Source organism: Lepidothrix coronata, unplaced genomic scaffold (assembly GCF_001604755.1).
Source record: "Lepidothrix coronata isolate B3197 unplaced genomic scaffold, Lepidothrix_coronata-1.0 Scaffold1, whole genome shotgun sequence".
Lineage (NCBI taxonomy): Eukaryota > Metazoa > Chordata > Aves > Passeriformes > Pipridae > Lepidothrix > Lepidothrix coronata.
The window spans coordinates 16,787,804-16,793,803 of NW_016690181.1; the positions used below are offsets into that span (position 1 = coordinate 16,787,804).

The 6,000-nt window shown below is 39.5% G+C and overlaps 1 protein-coding gene across 1 annotated transcript in view; it reads right to left on the reverse strand.

Annotated features, from left to right (window-relative positions):
* The window catches only part of TRIM66 (tripartite motif containing 66), a 52,229-nt gene that overhangs the window by 14,967 nt on the left and 31,262 nt on the right, over positions 1–6,000 (reverse strand). The window lies entirely within an intron of this gene.

Here is a 6,000-nt window from a genome sequence, read left to right on the forward strand (position 1 = left end):
AAATATTACAGTGTAAATCCAGAAACACCCCACCTGTACTAATGAGGAAAGGATGTACGTCTAGTTTTCAAAGAAAGGGAATATTTACCAAAGTCTCATATGCATTTTCTACTGCCTCATGATTTGTCGCTGTCAAATCCACAGAGATAGTGTTATGCAAACCAAAGCAAATCCACCCATCTAGGTGACTTCCTTAAGCTGTCTTACATCCTGGAATGTGTGACTGTATTGAAAACAGGACTCTTGCAGCATCCATATGCAGTAAACATAAGCATTCTTAAGTATGCAGATCTGTGTCATTTGAATATGCAATTTTTCCTTTATTTTATCATAGTTCATTGCTGTTTCACCCCTGATAATTGACTGAATATGTCCTTTTCATGTGACTGCAATACAGTAAGTAGCATTCGTTGTAATATAAATCAAGGCAATAGAAATGTGTTGATTGCATCTGAATTAGAGTTTAAATTCATTGTTGCACTTATTTTTCTGCTAGAGGCCTGCAACTTAAAAGTGAACCTGAGACAGGACCCATTTCCTAGATTTGATTAGTATTTTTCTCAAGTTATACACCATTTTGGATTTGATACCTTTGTCCATCTTACCCCACAGTGGTGAAGACAGCAGACTAGACTGAGCTGTCAGTTGTGCCTGTGTAAACTCTACATAATGTCAAAGTCAGTCTCTGAATTCCTCTGCTTGCAACGCACATCAACTATGTGCTACGAGGACACTCTGCCCACAGACACTAATTTCCACCTAAGGATGTAGTTTAGTCTCTTTTTTGTCAATTTGCAGCAGATGCCACAGTGGGAGCTTTGCCTGAACAGTAACCACTTAATTCAATGAGACAAAATAGCCTGCAGTTGAGACAAAAAAAGAGGTTAGCTCTTCTGCAGTGCTAGGGAAGGTTTGTGCCATTCTACCACACAGTGCTCCAGTGAGTCTGCTTTAAACAGTCCCACCATGTAGAAGGCATCCCAGAGAGTACTGGATTTCTGCAGCCAGGGTATTGTCATTTTCCTCCTCTTGAGTCAAATGAACACCCCTGAATTTAAGCTGCCTGAGATATGATAACTTTTTGGAAGTAGCTGGAACTTGTCAAAGTTTGAGCTGAAAACTAGAATACCTCAAATGAAGAAATGCCTTGGTGGAGGCACAATTTGCCATATATTCTGTCTGATAGAACATTCCTAAAAATAATGAGGTTTCTACCCAAAGTTATATATGTAGGTCAGAAAGGAATCCAGCTTTCATGGCCACACCTCCTAAAGAAGTCCACACAGATCAAAAGTGTTTATTTGATGTCATAGTTTGCTTGTGAGAGGTTCCCTCACATGCAATGACAAATGTGGCCTATCAAGTCCACATTTTCCTTTTCATTCCATCCCTCTTTTTATCACAAGTTTCTTTCAGATGACAAAATAAACATGTGAATTGTTCCCACATCACTTACAAAAAATAAAATAAGTAGAATTTGTGCTTGAACCGAACAGACGAACTGCAACCAGCCCTGCCTTTTCCCCTCATTTCAAAGTCCACAGTGAGCATTAATTAAATCCCTGTGAGGCAGTTAAATATTTATTTAATCATGTTCTCCAAAGCACGAAGCATCCACAAATTCCTGTCTGAGTCAAGAGGAACCACCTAACGCTGTGCTCCACTGGAAATGGGCACGCTGAGGCACACAAGTGGCAGGCACACCACCCAAAGCTCATAGCAAGTTAACTGGAGACCTTCTGGCCATTCACCACTTCTAATCACTACACACACCTTCCTTCACTCCTTCATGAGCACGCGCCGTCATCTATCACGTATTGAGACCTGACCCTGGGATAACCCTCCGTGTGTAGCTGTGTACACCTCAGGTGAGATGTCAGCCCTACTAAGGGTGGGATTAGTCCTGGCTTCAGTGACACAAGTTTACTTACTGAGAGTAGTCTCTTGGATGACTCCTACTAAGAAAAAAAACAGAAAAAAGAAAAACGGACACGCACATAAGAATTTTCTTACAGTTAAAATTTTCAGGAAGGGGAAATTCAATTACATGATCTGGCTACATCCTTTTTACTCTTCTAGGTAGCATCAGTTTCTTCAGAGATCTTTTTAGATTATATAACCCAATGTAAAACCTTACTCTTGCTAAAAAGAAAAAAGAATAATGAGGCCATCAAATTGCCATCTGTCTTTCCCTTGGGGTAAAAGTTAATTTTGTGGTTATTTTAATGATGAAGCAACATTATGATCTTTCAGTGCAAAATATTAAAACTCACAGTTAAGAACAGACACATTCCATCCTGATCCATGGAGCTGCTGTCAAGTGTGAAGTGAACAATGCACTGGGAACAAGGCTCATTAATAGTCTATTAATTCACTCCCTAAAATAATCATTTCTTTTGCCATTAGCAAAAATTTCTCTTTTCCCTTGACAGTTCAGCTAGTTTTTGCAAGTGGGATGCCTTTAAAGAATTTATCTCTATTTTATAAAAGCTCTATTGCTTTTACATTGCACCATTTGAACAACAACAAGCATTAATTATGCTCTTGGGCAGAGGGTGGCTTCAGCTGTAGGTTAATTTTGAACTTTTTGACATTTTAATGTACAGCCTGGCACACTGAACTACATCTGTGACATTATAAATGGAATTCTCATTGTCTCATAATTAATTTTGCTTTGATGATCCTTATAATATAATGGCAGCAGCATCACTACCCCAAAATGCCTTCTACCACAAATTTCTTAGCTATGGTAATGAAAGGTAAGAAGAAAGAACATGCAAAGTGCCTTCAGAGAACAAAAAATAAACATATGGTTCAGTTCAAATATTTCTTTGATCGCTGTTGCATTTAAAAAGGTCCAGTGTAAACATGCAGCACTAATACAGAAGAATTCTGAGAAGCAAATACTTACCTTGAAACAGTGGGATTAGGATTTGTTAGGATTGTTTTGGCAAAGTCTCAAGGCTGTTGACATTAAGTGTCACAGATAAAGAAAGCTAAAACTAGGAACCGCCAATTCTCTTTGCTATAAGAGAAATAACACGCTGCAAATGGTTGCAGAGTAATGAACGGCTGCTATTAAGTGGAGCAATCCCCCTGGCAGCTCATTATGCTGGAAGGTTAAACAAATGTACTACTCCAATCCAGTTGCTTAACTCACCGAGCACAGCAGCACTGATAACACAGGCTACACATGCTTCCTATTCGTATTTTCCAGTTTCAGAACAGAATCCAAAGGATTTCCTTTCTGTTTTCAAGAGTAAAAGAATCCAAATCTTCCTTCACAGTTTGTCTGAATAAACTGGAGCTGGCTTAAAGCAGGAGGAAGAGATTGTACGGAGCAAGCAGCATCATGTTTTATTTATCTTTTTTTTTGGGTCAGAGGAAAAAGGTTTTGTAAAACTAACATTCTGGGAAATGTACCTAATTGCATTAAGCATGAACATATTTATGCTGTAAACATCTCAATTCTGTAAAGTAAAAAACATAATCTGTTTCTCCAGAAATTTGTAGCACCCTAAATTCCAGGCTCTTATTATTTCCTTCATCACTAATTCCCCTATAATTAATAGTAATTAGGGCCCAAAAAAATAGCAAGAACAAACCCACTTTGGTCCCAAGCTCAGACTTGAAGTTCTAGGGTTGGATATTAAATTATTATTACTTCAATCACTAAGTAATCACAACATGCTCTGTGCAATACTAACAAAAAATAAAACCTCTACTCTGTCTGTCAACCCCTCTTCCACAAATTGCACGTTTTTAAAGAAAAAAAGAAAACAAACAAACAAACCAACCAAACACAGTAGTTCAGTTAAACTATTGCCACCGAGATGGAAGAGGTGTCATTAATAAAGCTTAGGACAAATGTGTTGGGGCAAAATACCCAAAAATGCCACCAGCAGCAGACCAAAGTCAATTGTTCTCTCTGACAATCCTGTAGTAACAGTGGCATTGGCATGTCAGAGACTAGAAATTCACGTGCATCAAGTCTGAACAGAGGCTGAGAGGTTCCACCACAAACTGTCACTATGTCAGTCTTGCATGAAATGCCACCACTGCATATAACTGGCCTCTCAGAGTGCTCTGAAGATTGCTCCTTGGATGGTATGGAATATTCTAGCAATTCCCCATTTCAGGTGCTTTATGGTGTTTGAGACAAATGGAGCTCCTGAACTAAGAAGCTGGGACTTATTGCGAATCAAAAAGAATAATACAAAAATCAGCCTTATAGCACTCTACAACATTTCCATGTGCTTACACTTTCAATACTATTTCTGGTCACCCTGTCTCAAAAATAATTTACAAAAACCACAAAGTATAGGGAAAATGGCCAAATATATAAAGGACCAAATTATAGGATGTCTTTTATGAAAGAAAATCCCGACTCTAGAGAGGCAAGTGATCACTTTTCAGTTTCAAAAAGAAATTTTGAGAGTAAATTCAATATAGACCTATCCAATACTGATATTATGACAGTTGTGAATACAGAGTGATTATTCACTGGTTTTCCTAACACAAGAACTAGAAGGCATCTGCCTGAACTATCAGGAAACAGACTTAAAGTAAGCAAACAGAGGAACTTACGCAATGCAAAACTCCGTTGTTGTAGAATGCTGCAGAGACCAATAGTATTGAAATGGACTCAAAAAATGGATTAGAAAAATTCACAGAGGGCAGGTCCATGAAGAGCTCCAAAACACAATTCTGTTGGTACAACCTTCAGGTCAGAAAGTCCCTAAAGTGCTGGTTTTCAGAAGATGGGATTGTTTATCATCAGTTTATATTTGTCTGTTTCTTACACCCTTTCCTAAGTATCTACTATTGGTTACAGCTATGAATGATCTGTGCAACTCTTCAGTAATAACTTACTAATACAGTGCATGACATATTCAGAGATTCACTTTAAGCGGAAGGTGAACTAATAGCTCAAGGGAAGAGCTAAGGAACTCAAAGGAGCTCAAAAATTTCTAAGGAACATAACCAAACCTGAGTTTGCTAAATGCAAATTGCAAATGCCCAATCTACTCACAAGTAAGCAGTGTCCCAGAAGGCAGAACCACACCCAAGCTGGTTAGGTTTTTAGGATTAGTGGGGAGGGTATAGAATGTTCCACTACCCAGGACCCAACTCAATAGCTGGAAGACAAGGAATCCTCCCTCCCAGAAGTAAAGGTCTTGCTCCAAACTACAGAAAGGGGTGCACTTATGGAGTCTGAGGAGGAGAGATGTCCAGCTGGCCCTGCAACACCACCAATGTTTGTTGTACCTGAGGCTCAAACTACAAATTTGTGCTATAGATGTACAGCAATTGTGTCATTTCTTTACAGCCTTTAGACCTCTTGCTTATCACAACCAGAAATGACGATTAGGTACACACAAACAAAACAGAGATTGTATTCCCTCTATTACTCCTGAAAACGCAATTAGGCTCAAAATATCTTATTATTCTCTCCTCTGTTCCAGATTGGATGACCTCTCCAGTCCTGTGTTCAAATTAACAACTCAATATCATACTATGTAAAAGCAACAAGAGGACCATATCATTGCAGAAGGTTGGTAACCCCTTCCACAAAACTGTTAATCTAATTGAGTACTCATTCCTTCACACTGCAACATAGCAATTCAACAGCTCATGTAAAATTTGTTTGCTAGAGCTCGGCACAATTCCCTGGAACTAAAGTGCAGGTATCACCGAAGTTATTCTGAAATTTGTTCTCTGTCTTGCTGGCATTCTTACTGGAGAGGCTGGGTATTTGACAGGCGTAGATATGGAACAGGGGGCCTCTGGTGGTCTAGTGGTTAGGGTGCAGGACTCTCACCGCTGCGACTCGGGTTCGATTCCCAGACCCCCGGGCAGATGGAGCTCGTTAGCCCTGTAAGGCCATCCATCTAAGAGAAGGTCACTCTAAACAAACCTACGTCCTGGGGACCTCACTGCCACTGTCCAAGTTTGCTTGGCCCCGGCAGATGAACCTCAGGATTAAAGGGTGGGCTCAGT